Consider the following 24332-nt stretch of genomic DNA (forward strand, 5'->3'; position numbering starts at 1 on the left):
AGCACCAAAGTAGTGCAGGAATAAATGTTTGGTCAAGTGGGTCATACTGTAATCTATTCCTGTGTGTGAGACAACAATTAGGAGCTGTCTATGTTATCATGCTAAAACAGTACTGTAGCAGTTACAAAACCATTCAGTGTGGGATTATGCTCATGTCGGATTATGAGAGATGATTAGGGGGTAGTAGTCAGATTGTAATTCTGACAATAACAGAGGAAGAAATATCATGGTTAGTGTACATTGTAGCAGCAAAGTAGATAATGTCAGTGGAGGATATATATGCAGCATGAATCAGGTTCAGGTCATTTAACCTTTGCACGTCGTCGCAAATGGAAACCTGTCATATACACATTCAGTAAAGTTTGTATAGAGTTGTATAGTTAGCTACACAAGCTCGTTCATGTAGGAAATTGTTTTTAGAACACTGCCTGCTAGCTTATACACTTGATTGCTGATTGAACAAATACACAAGCACATCTCTGAAAATTTGGAGGATTTGCTAAAGAATTATTTCTGCTAGCATATCAAATTTATTGATGTTTGCCTGAGTGAATATTTTGTTTGCATATTGTTTAACTAAAAGGGTGCATGATAGGGCTAGAAACGACAATGCTCTCTCAGGATCAGAGAGCACACGCTTAATTTCAGGGAAAAGAACTAGAGACCAGTAAGCTGCGCTTATGCATGAGAACAGTGCCTCAAGCATTTAGTAAGCTTTGTTGCATTGTTGTAAAACTATAATAAGGAATTAGTAGACTATAAATGTCCATGTCAGTAACATAAATAAATCAACAATGTTTATGTCTCAGCGTATAACTAAAAAGATCTCAAAGATTAATAAGTTTGTTACTCTCTTAGGATGAACGGCCATTAAACAAAATCATTTCCAGTCAAGGATCTCTGGGATGCCTAGTCGAGGGAGTCCGGGATTAGGGTGTCTCCGGACAGCTGGACTATCTTCATTGGCCGGACTATTAGACTATAAAGATACAAGATTGAAGACTTCGTCTTGTGTCCGGATGGGACTCTACTTGGCGTGGAAGGCAAGCTAGGCAATACGGATATGGATATCTCCTCCTTTGTAACCGACCTTGTGTAATCCTAACCCTCTCCGATGTCTATATAAACCGAAAGGTTTTAGTCCGTAGGACAACAACCACAACATACAATCATACCATAGGCTAGCTTCTAGGGTTTGGCCTCTCTGATCTCGCAGTAGATCTACTCTTGTACTACCCATATCATCAATATTAATCAAGCAAGACGTAGGGTTTTACCTCCATTAAGAGGGCCCGAACCTGGGTAAAACATTGTGTCCCCTGCCTCCTGTTACCATCCGGCCTAGACGCACAGTTCGGGACCCCCTACCCGAGATCCGCCGGTTTTGACACCGACATTGGTGCTTTCATTGAGAGTTCCTCTGTGTCGTTGCCGTTAGACTCGATGGCTCCTCCGATCATCAACAACGATGCAGTCCAGGGTGAGACTTTTCTCCCCGGACAGATCTTCATATTCGGCGGCTTTGCACTGCGGGCTAATTCGCTTGGCCATCTGGAGCAGATTGAAAACTACGCCCCTGGCCATCAGGTCAGATTTGAAAGTTTGAACTACACTGCCGACATCCGCGGAGACTTGATCTCCGACGGATTCGAGCCGCAGCCGGGCGCGCCGCACTGTCACGATGGGTATGACCTAGCTCTGCCGCCGAACAGTACCCCAAAGGCCGCGCCCGCATCAGTTCCGACCCTTAGCTCGGAGCCAACTGCGCCAATCGAGGACGGGTGGCTAGACACCGCCTCAGGGGCTGCAGTCTCAACGGCGATCGAGCCGAACACCAGCCTAATCCTCTGCGAAGCCCGTGACTCCAAGGTGCTGGACTCTTTTCCGGACTCCGAACCGTCCGCGCCCCTGCCAATCGAATCCGATTGGGCGCCGATCATGGAATTCACCGCCGCAGATATCTTTCAGCACTCGCCCTTTGGCGATATTCTGAATTCACTAAAATCTCTCTCTTTGTCAGGAGAGCCCTGGCCGGACTATGGCCAACAGGATTGGGATGCGGACGACGAAGAAATTCGACACCCACCCACCACCCACTTTGTAGCCACTGTCGATGATTTAACCGACATGCTTGACTTCGACTCCGAAGACATCGACGGTATGGACGACGATGTAGGAGACGAACATGAACCAACGCCTATAGGGCACTGGAAAGCCACCTCGTCATATGACATATACATGGTGGATACACCCAAAGAAGGCAATGGCGACGAGATAACAGAGGATGACCCCTCCAAGAAGCAACCCAAGCGCCGACGTCAGCGGCGCCGCTCTAAGTCCCGCCAAAGCAAAAGTGGTGATACCGGCACAGGAGATAATAACACTCCGGATAGTGCCGAAGACAACAACAATCCCCTCCAGCAAGATTTAGAGCAGGAGGATGGAGGAGCCAGCCCTCCTGAGAGAGCGGCAGACAGAGAGGAGGAGGATGACAATTACATGCCCCCCTCTGAAGATGAGGCAAGCCTCGGCGACGATGAATTCACCGTACCAGAGGATCCCGTCGAACAAGAGCGCTTCAAGCGCTGGCTTATGGCCACGGCAAGTAGCCTGAAGAAAAAGCAGCAGCAGCTTCAAGCTGGTCAAGATCTGCTAGCTGATAGATGGACTGAAGTCCTCGCGGCCGAGGAATATAAACTTGAGCGCCCCTCCAAGAATTACCCAAAGTGCAGGTTACTACCCCGACTGGAGGAAGAAGCGTATGATACGGCTGATCGGCCACCTCGTGGCCGTGATAGAGAGGCATTCCAGCCAAAAACTCAGCCTCCACCCCGACGCCATTCAAATAAAAAGGCATGGGGAGATACGCCAGACCTACGAGACATATTGGAGGACAAAGCAAAGCATGCAAGATCGATCTACAGATCACGAGGGTGCACAACACGGCGAGATGATAAACGTCATGCCGGATACAGTAAAAGCAAATCCAGCCGGGCCGAACATAGCGGGCAAGACCCATTCGAGCTGCGACGCGATATAGCCCAATACATAGGCGCCGCACACCCCTTATGCTTCATAGACGAAGTAATGGATCATCAATTCCCAGAAGGTTTCAAACCCGTAAATATTGAATCATACGACGGCACAACAGATCCCGCAGTATGGATCGAGGATTTCCTCCTCCACATCCACATGGCCCGCGGTAATGATTTACACGCCATCAAATACCTCCCACTAAAGCTCAAAGGACCAGCGCGGCATTGGCTTAACAGCTTGCCAGCGGACTCCATTAGCTGTTGGGAAGATCTGGAGGCCGCATTCCTCGACAACTTTCAGGGCACTTATGTGCGACCACCAGATGCCGATAACTTGAGCCACATAATTCAGCAGCCAGAAGAGTCGGCCAGGCAATTCTGGACTCGGTTCCTTACAAAGAAAAATCAAATCGTCGACTGTCCGGATGCAGAGGCCTTAGCGGCTTTCAAACACAACATTCGAGACGAGTGGCTAGCCCGGCACCTTGGTCAGGAAAAGCCGAAATCTATGGCAGCTCTCACGATGCTCATGACCCGCTTTTGTGCGGGAGAAGACAGTTGGCTGGCTCGCAGTAATAACATATCAAAGAACCATGGTACCTCGGATACCAAGGGCGGCAATAGCAGGTCATGTCGCAACAAACATAAGCGCCGCATTAACAGTGAAAATACCAAGGATACGGTAATCAATGCCGGATTCAAAGGCTCTAAACCCGGTCAGCGGAAAAAGCCATTCAAACAAAGTACGCCGGGTCCGTCCAGCTTGGACCGTATACTCGATCGCTCGTGTCAAATACACGGCACCCCAGACAAGACAGCCAATCACACCAACAGGGATTGTTGGGTGTTCAAACAGGCCGGCAAGTTAATTGCCGAAAACAAGGACAAGGGGCCGCATAGCGATGACGAGGAGGAGCCCCGGTAGCCGCACACTGGAGGACAGAAGAGGTTTCCCCCGCAAGTGCGGACGGTGAACATGATATACGCAACCCACATCCCCAAGAGGGAGCGGAAGCGTGCGCTTAGGGACGTATATGCGTTGGAGCCAGTCGCCCCAAAGTTCAACCCTTGGTCCTCCTGTCCGATCACCTTCAATCGCAGGGACCACCCCACTAGTATCCGTCATGGCGGATTCGCCGCACTGGTCCTAGACCCAATCATCGACGGATTTCACCTCACTCGAGTCCTTATGGATGGCGGCAGCAGCCTGAACCTGCTTTATTAGGACACAGTGCGCAAAATGGGTATAGACCCCTCAAGGATCAAACCCACAAAAACGACCTTTAAAGGAGTCATTCCAGGTGTAGAGGCCCATTGCATAGGCTCAATTACACTGGAAGTGGTCTTCGGATCCCCGGATAACTTCCGAAGCGAAGAGTTAATCTTCGATATAGTCACGTTCCGCAGTGGTTATCACGCGCTGCTCGGGCGAACCGCATTTGCTAGATTCAATGCGGTATCGCATTATTCATACCTCAAGCTCAAGATGCCAGAACCTCGCGGAGCTATTACAGTCAATGGAAACACAGAGCGCTCTCTCCGAACAGAGGAGCACACCGCGTCCCTCGCAGCAGAAGCGCAAAGCAGCCTCTCAAGGCAATCGACCAGTTCGACGCTTCAAAGCCAAGACACCTTCAAGCGCGCTCGGAGAAATCGGCAAATAGACCGCCTGGCGCGATCTGAGCTCGCGTAGCAATACGGCGGCCACCCCAATCCCAACCCAATGATGAAGCTCGTGCCACGCGTACATAATTACGCATTAAAAATACCATGGGCACAGGTGGGGAGGGGGGCACAACTACGGCACGCCCCAAGACGCGGCTTAAACCACACTAGGGGCTTCCCGTTCGGTTATTTTTATTTTTTTCAGGACATTAATCTCTGGAAACACTGTCCGGCAGCACTATTGCCGAACACATGATGCAGCAACCAAGGAGGCAGACAACTACGTCATACCACGGAATTTCCAGGTGGATTACAGTAACGAGCGAAATATTCGATTTAATATCATTCCTCAGCTTGCCCTTGGAAGGGACATAGTCCTACTCTTTGCTTATCGCGCTATCTGTATCACTCTGCTTTAACGCAATTTTTTGAATAAACAATGCATGACATTACGACTATTATTGCATTCTTGTTATATATATATATATATATATGTATATATATATATATCTATGTGTTCATTAATGACGCCTTGCAACCGTACACTTTGGTACGGCCAATACACCAGGGGCTTACGTACCCCACAATGCGGTGTGAAAAGTCCGAACACTTTCACAAGTGCGGCACCCCGAACTTATAGCATTATATGCATCAGCTCCGAATCATGTCTTTGGTCAAATGTTGGGTTTACCCGGCTCCTATGTTTTGGTACCTTACGTTCTGCTCTATCGGCTAAGGTAGCGCTAGGAGAACTACTGCGATTGTGCCCCGGTTCTGCTGGGTTCAGCACCTCTGTAGAGAAAGATAAAACTGACTGTCATGATAAGGCGAGAGACTGGTCGCTGTTCGGCGAGGTTTTTCAAGTTCCTAAAGACTTATGCCGCTTAGAGCGAGGGGCCGGCCCTGTCCGGCTTAAAGGCGTGTATCGCGCCCCAAATTCGGCCTTCCGAATACCAGGGGCTTCTCCGAAATTTAAGATTATAGAATTCTATGGCTAAGTGAGAGTGATAAAGCATTATTAGTCCGGTTGACTTGTTCGCTGTGCTGAGTACCTCCCTCGAAGGACCCAAACATGGGAACAAGAGTGCTCAGATTTATCCCGAACACCCCAGCACTCGTGGCATGGGGGCAAAAGCCGAGGACTAGTCATCTATCAGATTGGATAAACAGCCAAACAGAAGGTAATATTTTAAATTCAAACAAGCGTTGCATAGCGCATATGAAACAAGTTTTCATAAATACAGGATAAAACGAGCAAGTCTCACTCAAATATTACATCTTTTGAACACTCGTCCGCTATGAGACGGGCACCCGACAGAACACCCTCGTAGTACATCTCGGGGTGGCGGTGCTCCTTGCCCTCTGGTGGCCCCTCCTTGACCAGCTTCACAGCGTCTAGCTTGACCCACTGCAATTTCACACGGGCGAAAGCCCGGCGTGCACCTTCAATGCAGACAGATCGCTTGACGACCTCCAGCCGTGGGCAGGCATCCACAAGCCGCCTTACCAGGCCGAAGAAGCTATTCGGAAGGGCGTCGCCAGGCCACAGTCGGACTATAAAGCCCTTCATGGCCTGATCGGCCGCCTTATGTAGCTCGACCATCTGCTTCAGCTGGTCGCTCATTGGCACCGGGTGTCCGGTCTCAGCATACTGAGACCAGAACAGCTTCTCCGTTGAGCTTCCATCCTCGGCCTGGTAAAATTGTGCGGCATCGGACACACTGCGGGACAAATCTGCGAATGCTCTTGGAGAGCTCCGGATTCGGGTAAGTAATCGGTAATTTACTTTTACATGCTTGCTTTGCATATAGAAAGCCTTACCCGCCGCTATCTTCTTCATTGCGTCGATCTCCTGGAGGGCCTTTTGGGCTTCGGCCTTGGCATCTTTTGCGCTCTCGAGGGCTGTGGCAAGCTCAGACCCCCGCGTCTTTGAGTCAAGCTCCAACGCCTCGTGCTTCGCCACGAGAGCCTGGAGCTCTTGTTGCACCTCGCCCACCCGAGCCTCGTGCTTCTCTCGCTCGATGCACTCCTTGGCCGCGTTATCTTCGGCCTTGGTTAGCGCTTGCTTCAGGGTCGCCACCTCGGTCGTGGCCCCTGGCGAATATACAATGATCCTGTCATTATGCAATCGCGTCTTCTTTTATATATACATATCTATAGACAGGGTATTACTTACCCTTGTTCTCCTCGAGCTGACTCTTGACAAGGCTAAGCTCTTTCTTGGACCCCTCGAGGTCCTGCTTCAGTACGGCGACCTCCGCAGTCAGTGCGGCGGACGCCAGCATAAAAGCCTGCATATGCATATTGACATACTCATATTAGACTCCTGCGATATTATTTGATCCTCTGTTCGGCTTTTCCTTGTGAACACCGAACAAAGAATCAGGGGCTACTGTCTATGCGGTAATATTTCTACTACATTTTAAAACACTTACCTCAAAGTCTGTTAGAAGGCTGGCACAGGCTTCAGTCAACCTGCTCTTGGCGGACTGAACCTTCTGGACCACCACACTCATAATAGTACGGTGCCCCTCGTCGATGGAAGCGCTTCACAGCGCTTCCAGCAGATTGTCCGACACCTCTGGATGGACAGAGGTCACCGGCACAGGCGTCTTGCCCCTCTTAGAAGGAGGCCGCCTGCCCGAGCCCAGAACCACTGGAGGTTCCGGCACGGTGTTCGGCTGAGGACCGAACTCGGAGCTCTCAGGGGCCCCGTCCCCTCGGCTCCCGGAGTCCAGAAGGACGCCTTGAGGCACCTCCGGGACTGTCTCCCCTTGATCCGGTGCCTCTTGAGATAGCACCTCGGCATCGTCGGCAGGATGAGGGGAGGTGGCGGTCGGCACTGGATCGCTATCCATGTCCGACGAGCCCAGGGAGCCGTCCGATGATACATCGATACTGGCTCGTGGCGGCCTGCATAATTATGTTCGGCGTTGGGGAAAGCAGTGCGACAAAGGAATGCTATGAGTTACTCTGGTATCCGAATACTTATGATCTCCCCAGGGGCTTGGCCCTGGGCAACCACTCGTCTCCGTCTTCATCGACGGCGGCGGAGCTGTCCGGAAGGAGAGTCCTTCCCTTCTTGGACCCTTCGGCCCCCACAGTCAGGGCGGCCTTCCTTTTCTTGTCTCCCCCGCCTGGAGGGGGAGCATCTTCTTCTTCCTCCTCGTCTTCGGGGGAGGAGTGTGCCGCGGAGTTATCGTATTAAACTCATCGAACGCACTAGCCGCTTTGCGCTTAGTCCGCGGTCCTCGACGAGAGAAGGAGGGACCTCGGCGCCCTTGAACAACACCTTCCAGACGTCCTTGTGCGTCGTATCAAAGAGCTCGCTCAGAGTCTGGTGCCGGGCTGGGTCGAACTCCCACAAGTTAAAATCCCGTTGTTGACACGAGAGGATCCGGCGGATGAGCATAACCTGGACTATGTTGACAAGCTTGAGCTTCTTGCTTGCCATACTCCGGATACATCTCTGGAGTCCATCCAGCTCCACCGATGAACCCCACGACAAGCCCTTCTCTTTCCAGGAAGTGAGCCGTGTAGGGAATCCGGATCGAAACTCGGGGGCTGTCGCCCATTTGGCGTCGCGCGGCTCGGTGATGTAAAACCACACCGATTGCCATCCCTTTACTGTCTCCACAAAGGAGCCTTCGAGCCATATACCATTGGGCATCTTGCCCACCATGGCTCCGCCGCATTCTACTTGTTGGCCTCGTACCACCTTCGCCTTGATATTGAAGGTCTTTAACCACAGGCCGAAGTGGGGCCGGATACGGAGGAAAGCCTCACACACGACGATGAACGCCGAAATATTGAGGGCGAAGTTCGGGGCCAGATCATGAAAGTCCAGCCATAGTAGAACATGAGACCACGGACGAATGGATGGAGGGGAAACTCCAGTCTGCGGAGGAAGTGGTGGAGGAAAACTACCCTCTCGTGAGGTTCCGGTGTAGGGACGATCTGCCCCGCAGCGGGCAGCCGATGTGCGATATTCGCAGCTAAGTATCCGGCTCCGCAGCTTCTTGACGTCTTCTTCCGTGACAGAGGAGACCATCCACCTGCCTCCCGCTCCGGTCATGGTTGGAGAAGGTGGAGGTGGGAAGTGCGGACTTGGGCGCTAGAGCTCGAGTGTGCGAAAACGGATGAGCAAAGGAGGAAGAAGGCGTGGATAGAAAGGTGAATCCTTATCCCTTTATATGGGCGAACGAAACTAAGCATCCCCACTTGCCTGGTAAAACTCGCTCACCCCCAAGCGCCGTAATCGATGGCGCGGTTGGGTTACCCACGCCCGTATTGATGAGAATCCCGTAATAAGGGGACACGATCTCTGCTTTGACAAGACGTGTCGAAAAACTGCCTCGCGTTATGTGCGGGGCTAGTTAAAGGAAACGGTTCAAATAATCACCGGGCCATGACATAACGTCATACTGTCAAAACAAGTCAGCAAATTAGATTTGAGAAAATATTATTCTCTCTACGGAAGTATGTGGAACTTATGTTGCAGGGTCGGACACTATCCTCGTATTCAAATTCTTCTATGATGTATTCGGAGAAGGAACCCGCCTTGCAATGCTGAAGACAATACTGCGCGCCGGACTCATCGTCATTGAAGCCTGGTTCAGGGGCTACTGAGGGAGTCCAGGATTAGGGGGTCTCCGGACAGCCGGACTATCTCCATTGGTCGGACTGTTAGACTATGAAGATACAAGATTGAAGACTTCGTCTCGTGTCCGGATGGGACTCTACTTGGCGTGGAAGGCAAGCTAGGCAATACGGATATGGATATCTCCTCCTTTGTAACCGACCTTGTGTAACCCTAACCCTCTCCGGTGTCTATATAAACCGAAGGGTTTTAGTCCGTAGGACAACAACCACAACATACAATCATACCATAGGCTAGCTTCTAGGGTTTGGCCTCTCTGATCTCGCGGTAGATCTACTCTTGTACTACCAATATCATCAATATTAATCAAGCAAGACGTAGGGTTTTACCTCCATTAAGAGGGCCCGAACCTGGGTAAAACATTGTGTCCCCTGCCTCCTGTTACCATCCGGTCTAGACGCACAGTTCGGGACCCCCTACCCGAGATCCGCCGGTTTTGACACCGACACTAGTCAACTACTAAATTTGTCTCATATGTTATGTGGTATCTTTTTCGCGAATACGCAAAGGTTGTGTATCATTTAATTGATAGAAGAAGATAAGAGTGAATACAGGTGGTGGTACACCACATGACACGAACGCAACAGGCATGAACATGGTGCCCGGAGCGGAGAGACATGGGATGCTCGGCCCAGAGAGAAAAACAACACAGTGAAAACTCGCCTCCCGGGCAGCAACCCGAACCAAAACAACATGACGACCAACATCTCAAAAACCACCGCCGAGGACGCCGCGAGCAAACAAGACAGCGCCTTCATGAAGGAGAACGACGCCGAGACGCCGTCGCCGCCTGATCAGGGTAGCCGGATCTAGGGTTTCCCCTGATGCTCGAAGAGGGGCACATATGCCGGCCATAACAACGCCTCCAAGAACGGGACGACACCCGCCGGTGTTGCCGCTGCCATCGTCGAATGGTCGAGCAAGGATTTCTCCTGGCCAGAGTCTGAATAATCCCAAGTCGTCAGAGCAAGATTCGGAGAAGAGGAAGCCAAGTTGCTGGTCGGCACCGCCACCGCGAAAAAGGGAGCCACGACCGCTGCCAAATGAAGCACCGGACGCGCGACCTACGGATCACGCGAAAGGAGGTGGGCGAGGTTAGGCGGCTAGGCGAAAATGGGAGGCGGTGTAGGGGAAGCGGAGGTGGCCGAGGACCCGAACAAGCCAGGATCTGGAGAGGGGCGCAGATCCGAGCCGTCCGGACCGGAGCCGCAAGGATGCCAACGAGCCAAGGAGCCAGAAAAGAGGCACAACTCCAGGAGCAAGCCGGATCCAGAGCCGCATCAGGGTGGATGCCGACCAACCGAGAGCACCTGCAGGGGATGGTGCGGAGCCGCCAAAAAGCCGGCGAGCCGGAGGAGCCGAGAGGGACGCAACACACACGGAGCACCGGATCTGGAGCTGCATGTTGGGGAACATAGTAATTTCAAAAAAAATTCCTATGCACACGCAAGATCATGGTGATGCACAACAATGAGAGGGGAGAGTGTTGTCTACGTACCCTCGTAGACCGGAAGCGGAAGCGTTATAACAACGCGGTTGATGTAGTCGTACGTCTTCACGGCCCGACCGATCAAGCACCGAAACTACGGCACCTCCGAGTTTTTGCACACGTTCAGCTCGATGACGATCCTCGGACTCCGATCCAGCAAAGTGTCGGGGATGAGTTCCATCAACACGACAGCGTGGTGACGATCTTGATGTTCTACCATCGCAGGGCTTCGCCTAAGCACCACTACAATATTATCGAGGATTATGGTGGAGGGGGGCACCGCACACGGCTAAGAGATCAATGATCAATTGTTGTGTCTCTGGGGTGCCCCCCTGCCCCCGTATATAAAGGAGTGGAGGAGGGGGCCGTCCAAGGAGGGTGGCGCGCCCAAGGGGGGGAGTCCAACTCCCACCGGGAGTAGGACTCCCCCTTTTCCTATTAGGAGTAGGAGAGGGAAGGAAGAGGAAGGAGGGAGGAAGTAAAGGGGGGCCGGCCCCCTTCCCAATTCGGATTGGGCTTGGGGGGGCGCCCCTTCCCTTGCTCCTTTCCCCTCCTTTCCACTAAGGCCCAATAAGGCCCATATACCTCCCGCGGGGTTCCGATAACCTCCCGGTAATCCGGTATTGTCCCAATCTCACCTGGAACCTTTCCGGTGTCCAAATATAGTTGTCCAATATATCAATCTTTATGTCTCGACCATTTCGAGACTCCTCGTCAAGTCCATGATCACATCCGGGACTCCGAACAACCTTCGGTACATCAAAATATATAAACTCATAACGAAACTGTCATCGTAACGTTAAGTGTGCGGACCCTACGGGTTCGAGAACAATGTAGACATGACCGAGACACGTCTCCGGTCAATAACCAATAGCGGAACCTGGATGCTCATATTGGCTCCTACATATACTACGAAGATCTTTATCGGTCAGACCGCATAACAACATACGTTGTTCCCTTTGTCATCGGTATGTTACTTGCCCGAGATTCGATCGTCGGTATCTCAATACCTAGTTCAATCTCGTTACCGGCAAGTCTCTTTACTCGTTCCGTAATACATCATCTTGCAACTAACTTATTAGTTGCATTGCTTGCAAGGCTTAAGTGATGTGCATTACTGAGAGGGCCTAGAGATACCTCTCCGACAATCGGAGCGACAAATCCTAATCTCGAAATACGCCAACCCAACATGTACCTTTGGAGACACCTGTAGAGCACCTTTATAATCACCCAGTTACGTTGTGACGTTTGGTAGCACACAAAGTGTTCCTCTGGTAAACGGGAGTTGCATAATCTCATAGTCATAAGAACATGTATAAGTCATGAAGAAAGCAATAGCAATATACTAAACGATCGGGTGCTAAGCTAATGGAATGGGTCATGTCAATCACATCATTCTCCTAATGATGTGATCCCGATAATCAAATGACAACTCATGTCTATGGTTAGGAAACATAACCATCTTCGATTAACGAGCTAGTCAAGTAGAGGCATACTAGTGACACTTTGTTTGTCTATGTATTCACACAAGTATTACGTTTCTGGTTAATACAATTCTAGCATGAATAATAAACATTTATCATGATATAAGGAAATAAATAATAACTTTATTATTGCCTCTAGGGCATATTTCCTTCAGTCTCCCACTTGCACTAGAGTCAATAATCTAGATTACACAGTAATGATTCTAACACCCATGGAGCCTTGGTGCTGATCATGTTTTGCTCGTGGAAGAGACTTAGTCAATGGGCCTGCTACATTCAGATCCGTATGTATCTTGCAAATCTCTATGTCTCCCACCTGGACTAGATCCCGAATGAAATTGAAGCGTCTCTTGATGTGCTTGGTTCTCTTGTGAAATCTGGATTCCTTTGCCAAGGCAATTGCACCAGTATTGTCACAAAAGATTTTCATTGGACCCGATGCACTAGGTATGACACCTAGATCGGATATGAACTCCTTCATCTAGACTCCTTCGTTTGCTCCTTCCGAAGCAGCTATGTACTCCGCTTCACATGTAGATCCCGCCACGACGCTTTGTTTAGAACTGCACCAACTGACAGCTCCACTGTTTAATGTAAATACGTATCCGGTTTGCGATTTAGAATCGTCCGGATCAGTGTCAAAGCTTGCATCAACGTAACCATTTACGATGAGCTCTTTGTCACCTCCATATACGAGAAACATATCCTTAGTCCTTTTCAGGTATTTTAGGATGTTCCTGACCGCTGTCCAGTGATCCACTCCTGGATTACTTTGGTACCTCCCTGCTAGACTTATAGCAAGGCACACATCAGGTCTGGTACACAGCATTGCATACATGATAGAGCCTATGGCTGAAGCATAGGGAACATCTTTCATTTTCTCTCTATCTTCTGCAGTGGTCGGGCATTGAGTCTTACTCAACTTCACACCTTGTACACAGGCAAGAATCCTTTCTTTGCTTGATCCATTTTGAACTTCTTCAAAACTTTGTCAAGGTATGTGCTTTGTGAAAGTCCAATTAAGCGTCTTGATCTATCTCTATAGATCTTAATGCCCAATATGTAAGCAGCTTCACCGAGGTCTTTCATTGAAAAACTCTTATTCAAGTATCCCTTTATGCTATCCAGAAATTCTATATCATTTCCGATTAGCAATATGTCATCCACATATAATATCAGAAATGCTACCGAGCTCCCACTCACTTTCTTGTAAATACAGACTTCTCCAAAAGTCTGTACAAAACCAAATGCTTTGATCACACTATCAAAGCGTTTATTCCAACTCCGAGATGCTTGCACCAGTCCATAAATGAATCGCTGGAGCTTGCACACTTTGTTAGCTCCCTTTGGATCGACAAAACCTTCCGGGTGCATCATATACAACTCTTCTTCTAGAAATCCATTCAGGAATGCAGTTTTAACATCCATCTGCCAAATTTCATAATCATAAAATGCGGCAATTGCTAACATGATTCAGACAAACTTAAGCATCGCTACGGGTGAGAAGGTCTCATCATAGTCAATCCCTTGAACTTGTCGAAAACCTTTTGCGACAAGTCGAGCTTTGTAGACAGTAACATTACCGTCAGCGTCAGTCTTCTTCTTGAGATCCATTTATTTTCAATTGCTTGCCGATCATTGGGCAAGTCAACCAAAGTCCACACTTTGTTCTCATACATGGATCCCATCTCAGATTTCATGGCTTCAAGCCATTTTGCAGAATCTGGGCTCACCATTGCTTCTTCATAGTTCGTAGGTTCATCATGATCTAGTAGCATGACTTCCAGAACAGGATTACCGTACCACTCTGGTGCGGATCTTACTCTGGTTGATCTACGAGGTTCAGTAGTAACTTGTTCTGAAGTTTCATGATCATCATCATTAGCTTCCTCACTAATTGGTGTAGGTGTCACAGAAACCGGTTTCTGTGATGTACTACTTTCCAATAAGGGAGCAGGTACAGTTACCTCATCAAGTTCTACTTTCCTCCCACTCACTTCTTTCGAGAGAAATTCTTTCTCTAGAAAGGATCCATTCTTAGCAACAAATGTCTTGCCTTCGGATCTGTGATAGAAGGTGTACCCAACAGTCTCCTTCAGGTATCCTATGAAGACACATTTCTCCGATTTGGGTTCGAGCTTATCAGGTTGAAGCTTTTTCACATAAGCATCGGAGCCCCAAACTTTCAGAAATGACAACTTTGGTTTCTTGCCAAACCATAGTTCATAAGGCGTCGTCTCAACAGATTTTGATGGTGCCCTATTTAACGTGAATGCGGCCGTCTCTAAAGCATAACCCCAAAACGATAGCGGTAAATCTGTAAGAGACATCATAGATCGCACCATATCAAGTAAAGTACGATTACGACGTTCGGACACACCATTACGCTGTGGTGTTCCGGGTGGCGTGAGTTGCGAAACTATTTCGCATTGTTTCAAATGTAAACCAAACTCGTAACTCAAATATTCTCCTCCACGATTAGATCGTAGAAACTTTATTTTCTTGTTACGATGATTTTCAACTTCACTCTGAAATTCTTTGAACTTTTCAAATGTTTCAGACTTATGTTTCATTAAGTAGATATACCCATATCTGCTTAAATCATCTGTGAAGGTGAGAAAATAACGATATCCGCCACGAGCTTCAACATTCATTGGACCACATACATCTGTATGTATGATTTCCAACAAATCTGTTGCTCTCTCCATAGTACCGGAGAACGGCGTTTTAGTCATCTTGCCCATGAGGCACGGTTCGCAAGTACCAAGTGATTCATAATCAAGTGGTTCCAAAAGTCCATCAGTATGGAGTTTCTTCATGCGCTTTACACCAATATGACCTAAACGGCAGTGCCACAAATAAGTTGCACTATCATTATCAACTCTGCATCTTTTGGCTTCAACATTATGAATATGTGTATCACTACTATCGAGATTCATCAAAAATAGACCACTCTTCAAGGGTGCATGACCATAAAAGATATTACTCATATAAATAGAACAACCATTATTCTCTGATTTAAATGAATAACCGTCTCGCATCAAACAAGATCCAGATATAATGTTCATGCTTAACGCTGGCACCAAATAACAATTATTTAGGTCTAATACTAATCCCGATGGTAGATGTAGAGGTAGTGTGCCGACCGCGATCACATCGACTTTGAAACCATTTCCCATGCGCATCGTCACCTCGTCATTCGCCAGTGTTCGCTTAATCCGTAGTCCCTGTTTCGAGTTGCAAATATTAGCAACAGAACCAGTATCAAATACCCAGGTGCTAGTGCGAGCTCTAGTAAGGTACACATCAATAACATGTATATCACATATACCTTTGTTCACCTTGCCATCCTTCTTATCCGCCAAATACTTGGGGCAGTTCCGCTTCCAGTGACCAGTCTGCTTGCAGTAGAAGCACTCAGTTTCAGGCTTAGGTCCAGACTTGGGTTTCTTCTCCTGCGCAGCAACTTTCTTGCTGTTCTTCTTGAAGTTCCCCTTCTTCTTCCCCTTGCCCTTTTTCTTGAAACTAGTGGTCTTGTTGACCATCAACACTTGATGCTCCTTCTTGATTTCTACCTCCGCAGCTTTTAGCATTGCGAAGAGCTCCTGAATTGTCTTATCCATCCCTTGCATATTATAGTTCATCACGAAGCTCTTGTAGCTAGGTGGAAGTGATTGGAGAATTCTGTCAATGACGCAATCATCCGGAAGATTAACTCCCAGTTGAATCAAGTGATTATTATACCCAGACATTTTGAGTATATGCTCACTAACAGAACTGTTCTCCTCCATCTTGCAGCTATAGAACTTATTGGAGACTTCATATCTCTCAATCCGGGCATTTGCTTGAAATATTAGCTTCAACTCCTAGAACATCTCATATGCTCCATGACGTTCAAAACGTCGTTGAAGACCCGGTTCTAAGCCGTAAAGCATGGCACATTTAACTATCGAGTAGTCATCAGCTTTGCTTTGCCAGACGTTCTTAACGTCGTCAGTTGCATCAGCAGCAGGCCTGACACCCAGCGGTGCTTCCAGGACGTAATTCTTCTGTGCAGCAATGAGGATAATCCTCAAGTTACGGACCCAGTCCGTATAATCATCTTTCAACTTTGCTTTCTCAAGGAACGCATTAAAATTTAATGGAACAACAGCACGGGCCATCTATCTACAATCTGTACCTACTAATAAACCAGCTATTGCTTCTGGTAGTACGTTGTCGTTAATTTTGCAAAAAAGCCCCTAAAGTTTTGGGTATTCAACCCGCAGTCCTCGTCATAAGTCAGGCCAAACCGGTATGGAGGAGAGAAAAGAAAAAAAAAATTAGCCAGCCGCACGACACTGCCTCCTCGATCCCATCTCCACCTCCTGCGCTGCCCGTCCCCGCCGCCGCCGCCTCCTGCCCCGCCCCGCGCCCCCTGTCGCCGCCGCCTCCTGCCCCGCCCCGCCGTGCGCTGCCCCATTGCGCGCTGTGCGGCTGCTCGCCGCGCTCTTGAAGGACCTCGAGGCCTGCTGCCCCGCCCGGCGCAACCACCTTGCTCGAGGTTGGGCGAGCGCGGAATCAGAGTTCGGGACGGCAGCGGACGGCGCTCCTCTTGGTCGTCCTCTTCCCGACGGCAGGCGAGGCAGGAGGACGCGGATCCGGCTGCTCCGGCGTGGACCCGAAGGCGGGGCGGAGGGATCGAGGAGGGGGAGCACGAGGCCAATGGAGAGGTGGCCAGGCGGGCTGCTGCGGTTGTCCATGGCGAAAACAACGTCGCTTCCCCGTGCCCTCGCACCGGTCCTCCACCACCCCCTCGCCTCCCTCTGCTCTAGGCCCGTCTCGAGCCGCCAGAAGCAACTACTGGTCTCTAGCCATCGCCCTCGCCTCACTCCTCCCCGGTCGTTGTTGCTGCCAAGGAAGTAGCTGGCGGAATGCGGCGAGCCCCGATCTCCTCCACAACAGCCGACGCCTCTTCCTGTAGCGAGCTCACCCTGTACGCGCCTTCTGCAGGAGCAGGACGAGGCTCCCAAACGCAGCGAGCTGCTTGCGTAGGTCAGGTTGCTCCCTCCTGCTTCTCTGGCCCACCCATTCCTAGCAGTTTTATTAAAAAAATACTGATACGAAAATGTGTGTAGGCAGATCACTGTAGCATATAAATGGATTAGGCAATTGTTTTCCCCTGTGTTTGATAAGTTAGTAGCTCCAGTTATTTTTTCTGGATGTTATTTACTTTTGGATACATTCCCATCTGAACAATCGAAGCTTGGGTAATACTGGATGTTATTATAGTCATGCCATCCCAGTGTAATTTACTATCTACTTGCATGGATCCCTACACATAATGTATGTAATTTCTAACCAGTTCCAGATACTGTGTTGACTTTCTTTTCTAAAGATTGCCCCTAAGCGCTGGTGGTTGGAGATAAAGTTTAGCCAAGATGTTATTCTGATGCTTCTTCAATGAATTTTCCTGATGGAATCCGGAATGTTCTTCACCTTTATCATGTAACGCCCCAGATTTGTGGGATGTGGGCAGCTGAACACAGGGTTATCCGTGAAATACAATCTGTAAAATAAAGTAATACAATCTGGAAGATAGGTACAGGGATGAACACTCAGCAAAGGATTGTGCCCCCATGCCTAGGGCCTGGCTACGCCACTGCCTGTAGCTGTTATTAAACAAGATCCCAACTGAATGTAAAACACAATGCTGCCTACACGCTATGTAAGGCTAAATGTATATTGCACCTATAATTTATAACTACAGGTTCTCCAAGTTAGACAAAGGCTTCCTTCATACTTGAAGCAAAGCTTTTTTTATATCTTCATGTCATATGAGTTGTAGTTTTTCGGATCATCTACACACTTCAGAGAAGTTACTTTAGGTTGCTAAAAGCAAGATAAAGTAATACATGCTGTGCATGTTTGACACAGTTCTCCCCGATTCTGAATTTAGCTATTTGTATTTTTCATTTTAGTGAAACTTCGGTACACATGACCACAGTAACATTATTTTCACAATGTCACTAGAGACAAGGGCAACCTTATTTGTGACAATTATTAGAGTTGGATAGAAGAAGTGGTGTGTAGTGGCATCTAACGAATTGTGAAATGAGCGACATCTAACAATTCTCACTAAATTTGAGTACTCGCATTTTTTGTCCCGTTGCAACGCACGGGCAATTTACCTTTCTGTTCTTATGAAATGAAGATTTGGAAAGGAGGAACAGGGTACTAAACTTTTATATATCTGCATAATCTACATCCGAAGTTAAGCAGTACACAAATTACTAAATGGAGGAACATGGCAATTTTAAGCTTACTACATGCAGAATTATGTCGCTGCAGCTCTTTTACTACTGATGTGTAGATTTTCCTACAGCAATATTACTTGCATTCAGTTTCGTGCCGTCATGGAAATTCATATGTGCGTTCTGCAGCATGTTCAGAATAATACTTTGCAAGGGACAGTAGCCCGACGTCGAGCAGTAGCAGCAACATGTTCTGCAGCTTCGATGACCCTGACGAATCTGCTATAGTGCTCAACTCCTGCTAGGAGGGCATGGAGGAGTTTCCCTTTGAACTCCACGACCTGATTCTCAAGTTCGTAATTTATCCTATTTTTTGGCTGTTGCTTGCTCCTTTGTTTCTTTGTAGATGTTCTGATTATTGGTGCTTTGGAACTCTTGTGGTCTGTAGATCATTGTTCTACTGACGCTCACTTCACCTGAACGGCTGGACCAGATGATAGTGGATATACCCAGTGTAGTATATTGTTATAAGGTTGTGTATTAGCTTCCAGTGATTTTGCTCTCACTGGTATCTCGATAAAGCTTGAAGTATATGCGGATGTCTTGCTCAGTTCAATTAGTAATAGTATTAGCTTGAAGCGCCATCCATACTCAGTTTCAACTAGACACCTCCATGGATAGCTCCCTTGCCATTATATTGAAGGTTAGTGTTGTTACCTGTTTCTCAACGTTGCACTTTTAGTACTCTAGCTGCTTTGTAGGCGAAATTGCCACCACCTGCAACCGTGCCCTCAGGCTTCCCTCAGACCGTCCTTATCATTTGTAGTCTCTGCTCGCCCATGTTAAGTCCCTCCTTTTAGAAAGGGCCTCCCTCGACGGTGGCCTCCCCTAGAAGCTCTTGAACCTACAATGGAGTCGGTTCCCTGTCAGTATGAAATTCTTGCGTTTGGCCGTCAGACTATTAGTTGTAACCATGTTATTCTGTCAAGCTTTTCCATCGAGTTGCCGAAACAATATCAAAGTAGAAGATGTTAAATATGAAAGTACCAAGTTATGTACTCTGCTATTGTGGTTGTGAAGCTCGTATAGTCTGCTTGATGTTCGCACCAAATTTCCTTCAGGCAACAGGATGATGAGTTCAGTGCAAGTCTTCAGATTGCAGGGCTAATCATAGGCAAAGAATTCTGGACTTCTGTGGGTTTTCATGAACGATTTTGAAATGAAGAATGGTTGTTAAGTTATTATTTTTGCTAGAAGAGTAGCGTCGCAAAAAAGAGTATTGCCAGGGAAGTAGCTAGAGTACATGCTACTATTTTTATAGGGAAGAGCCTAAACGACCCAACTTATGCAGTCTACAGATGTTGCTTACGAAATTGGGTATAGAGCCATGCATCTGCAACCATCTATTAGCAACATCAGGTTTGTGTTTGTATCTCCTTTGCCTGCATCATTTCTTGATAATTATGTTATTATTTTGTCATCTTGAATCCTTTTTGTTATAGCAATACATTCTCTTTTGGTTTAAGAAGATAATAATCAAGTTTCACTAAATGCATTTTCTATAGCAGTCAGATTCTCTAATAATTCAATCATACTGCGTACTGGTCTGTAATTTCATTTCTTTGGTCATCAATCTACCTTTTCCCTGAGATTGTTTCTCATAGTGAACAACTGATAAAAAGGATTTGTAGGAAATAGACAAGAATGATAAGGTACATACTGATGTTTTCTGTAATTTTCCTGTGTGGTTCAAGAGAAGCGTATTGCAGCAGAAGATTCAAGGGTGATAACGCAACAAAGAAAAAAATTGTGTTGTGGGAGAAGAAATTCTTGCCCCATAGGCTTTTAGTTTAAAAGTTTCCATTACATACAGTTTCACTCTGTTCATATGATACATTTGTTATCACTCGGTATTCTGCTCAAGGGGAACTGATACTTCCTCATATGAGAATTCTTATCCTTCTGACTATGTCATGCCTTTTGGTCTGCCCTGGCTTAGGTAGTTTGTGTTGACTCCTTTATTATTCAGTGATTTGCCAGCTATTCATGGATTCAGCAACAGACTGGGTTTGCTTTGTCCCAAGATCATGGATACTTGAATGCCCTTTATTGACCATGTATTTGAGAGGCCACTTCTGATTGCTTTTGTATTTTTATGCATATTTTAAGCTTGTGGAACCATTTATTTTCTCAAAAATCTCACTTGTGCATGCTAATCTCGGGAACTATATTCAGACATCCCTTGCCCCTCTTATGCGGGTCATTTTGCATTTTGCTTTTGTGTTAGAATAAGTAATTAATATTATGTAATCAGAACCACCTTTTGTTCGTATGGGATTGTCCTGTATGATAACTTGGTAAGGCATGAGAACATTTTTTATATGTCAAAAGTGGTCAATCTGTAGAAGAATGCATGCTCCTAAGCCATGGGAGAAATTAGCAAACAGACAAAAGTTATCATTTGATTTTAGTGCTTTGAATAGGTTCATGCAAAAAGATAAAACTTTCAGATGTACATGGTATCACCCTCACCTCTGATGGCACAAGCGCTCTATTTGATGTTCTTCAGGAGAGGTTCAAGATTACATTTAAGGAGAGAACACAGACATGGTGACACTCGATAAAGTGAAGCAATGGCCAGCCTTGCAAGAGAGGGAGTAGTCTGGGCCTATCATACAATGTAAATATGTTTTTTTACAAATGAATAAGCTTTGATTTTTTTGTATGAATTTCTATTTCACGTTGTCTAGGCTTAGCAAGGTGGACATGACTAATATTATTGTAGAAAGCAATGCAACTTTTGCCTCGAATGAAACAAGGTCTTTGGGTGGATTGTTGTGTGACATTCTCCCGTTGCAACGCACGGGCATTTTTGCTAGTCAAACATAAACAAGCAAGATACTATCAGGTACTAAGTTCATGATAAATTTAAATCCAATTAATCATATTACTTAAGAACTCCCACTTAAAAAGACATCCCTCTAATCTTCTAAGTGATCACGTGATCTAAATCAACTAAACCATAACCGATCATCACGTGAAATGGAGTAGTTTTCAATGGTGAACATTACTATGTTGATCATATCTACTATATGATTCACGCTTGTCCTTTCGGTCTGTGTTCCGAGGCCATATCTGCATATGCTAGGCTCGTCAAGTTTAACCTGAGTATTCTGCGTGTGCAAAACTGGCTTGCACCCGTTGTAGATGGACGTAGAGCTTATCACACCCGATCATCACGTGGTGTCTGGGCACGACGAACTTTGGCAACGGTGCATACTTAGAGAGAACACTTTTATCTTGAAATTTAGTGAGAGATCATCTTATAATGCTACCGTCAATCAAAGCAAGATAAGATGCATAAAAGATAAACATCACATGCAATCAATATAAGTGATATGAGATGGCCATCATCATCTTGTGCTTGTGATCTCCATCTCCGAAGCATCGTCATGATCACCATCGTCACCGGCGCGACACCTTGATCTCCATCGTAACATCGTTGTTGTCTTGCCAATCTTATGCTTCTACGACTATCGCTACCGCTTAGTGATAAAGTAAAGCATTATAGGGCGATTGCATTGCATACAATAAAGCGACGACCATATGGCTCCTGCCAGTTGCTGATAACTTGGTTACAAAACATGATCATCTCATACAATAAAATTTAGCATCATGCCTTGACCATATCACATCACAACATGCCCTGCAAAAACAAGTTAGACGTCCTCTACTTTGTTTGTTGCAAGTTTTACGTGGCTGCTACGGGCTTAGCAAGAACCAATCTTACCTACGCATCAAAAACCACAACGATAGTTTGTCAAGTTGGTGTTGTTTTAACCTTCGCAAGGACCGGGCGTAGCCACACTCGGTTCAACTAAAGTTGGAGAAACTGACACCCGCCAGCCACCTGTGTGCAAAGCACGTCGGTAGAACCAGTCTCGCGTAAGCGTACGCGTAATGTCGGTCCGGGCCGCTTCATCCAACAATACCGCCGAACCAAAGTATGACATGCTGGTAAGCAGTATGACTTATATCGCCCACAACTCACTTGTGTTCTACTCGTGCATATAACATCAACACATAAAACCTAGGCTCGGATGCCACTGTTGGGGAACGTAGTTATTTCAAAAAAATTCCTACGCACACGCAAGATCATGGTGATGCACAGCAACGAGAGGGGAGAGTGTTGTCTACGTACCCTCGTAGACCGGAAGCGGAAGCGTTATAACAACGCGGTTGATGTAGTCGTACGTCTTCACGGCCCGACCGATCAAGCACCGAAACTACGGCACCTCCGAGTTTTTGCACACGTTCAGCTCGATGACGATCCCTGGACTCCGATCCAGCAAAGTGTCGGGGATGAGTTCCATCAGCACGACGGCGTGGTGACGATCTTTATGTTCTACCGTCGCAGGGCTTCGCCTAAGCACCACTACAATATTATCGAGGATTATGGTGGAGGGGGCACCGCACACGGCTAAGAGATCAATGATCAATTGTTGTGTCTCTGGGTGCCCCCTTCCCCCGTATATAAAGGAGTGGAGGAGGGGGCCGGCCAAGGAGGGTGGCGCGCCCAAGGGGGGGGAGAGTAGGAGAGGGAGGAAAGAGGAAGGAGGGATGTCGGGTGGTAGGTGCGACATATGCCAACTGGTGGCTTATCATGGTGGGAGCCAGTAAGACGTCGCCGGTGCCTGGAAGCGGGATGAGGCGAAGACATGCACGCCGGCGAATCTTACACAGCTTCGGGGCTCTCCGTGGAGATAACACCCCTACTGCTGCTCTGCGGGGTCTCCGCATGATCACTAGTTGAACAAGAAGCTACACGATGCTCCTTGAGCTGTTTGGCGAGAGGAGGAAGAAGGGCTCTGCCCGCTCTCTTCTCCTCCCTATGTGGTGTTTAAAACTAGCAGGGATCAACCCTTTGCATGGGTGTCCCGGGGGGTTTATATAGGCCTACCCCCCGGGGATACAATGGTAATCCGGCTGGGCGTGGGGCCCAGCCGTCTGTGTCTACACTCGCCGGCTTCTGCGCCGGCTGCTGGGGCCCGCCGGCTGGTGGGTCCCGCCGGCTGCCGGCTCCTTGGTCGACAGGCAGGCCCCACTGTCCAGGGCCTTGTCGGCGGCCGGTTACTGTTGCTCAATCCTGGTGACGAAGGCTTCGCCGAGGTGGGCGTGGCTACAGTGCCGCCGTCCGGCGGGTGATCGCTGTAGCCTCACCGCGTCTTGTCTCCTTAATGGGGTGCCCCCTTCGATGGGGTGGCAAACCGGCTGTGGAGAGCCGGCTCTGTCTTGGGCCGACTGGGGGAGGCCGGGCCGCCTTCGGGTGTCTCTCTGCCTGAAGGGGCCCGCCGCCCGTGGGCCACTCTGGCGGCCCGTCGTGGATGACATCAGGGTCATTGTGGCAACAGTGCCACGCCGGACGGGTCATGGCCACCCGTACGGCGCACTGTGTCAGGCGTGCTCCGGGATTCGGAGGTGGCAAGCTTTACTGTAGCCACGCCCCGTCACATCGCTGTTATGTGGGTGCAGACTTCGAGGGTACGATCTTGACCGCTTTACGGGAGCCAGCTTCTTGGAGTCGGCCCTCCCGCGACTTTTTCATGAAGGCTGAAGTCGGGCCGCCTTCCGGTAGTCGGCCTGGGAAACAGCCGGCGAGGGGAAGGCGGCCCCATGTCTTGGATTCTTGAGGGCCGGATGGGCTCGTAATAATTTTTTCAGAAGGGCCAGGGGGAGCCGGCTTGGCTACCCATGGTTATTTCCCCC

The 24332-nt window shown here is 48.2% G+C and overlaps 1 long non-coding RNA gene across 5 annotated transcripts; it reads left to right on the forward strand.

Annotated features, from left to right (window-relative positions):
• The first annotated feature begins 16656 nt into the window (after window positions 1-16656).
• LOC125551573 (uncharacterized) lies at window positions 16657-21398 on the forward strand. 5 transcript variants are annotated; one of them, XR_015615953.1, is made up of 5 exons: window positions 16657-17367; window positions 18756-18918; window positions 19015-19269; window positions 19918-19985; window positions 21136-21398. It is a non-coding gene; the product is annotated as an uncharacterized LOC125551573 (long non-coding RNA). The 5 variants fall into 5 exon arrangements; XR_015615951.1 differs by having other exon boundaries at window positions 19015-19985; XR_015615952.1 differs by lacking the exon at window positions 21136-21398 and adding an exon at window positions 20321-20594 and having other exon boundaries at window positions 19015-19985.
• Window positions 21399-24332: the final 2934 nt, after the last annotated feature.

Source organism: Triticum urartu, chromosome 2A, assembly GCF_056163025.1.
Source record: "Triticum urartu cultivar PI428250 chromosome 2A, HENAU_Tu73, whole genome shotgun sequence".
In the NCBI taxonomy this organism is placed as follows: Eukaryota; Viridiplantae; Streptophyta; class Magnoliopsida; order Poales; family Poaceae; genus Triticum; species Triticum urartu.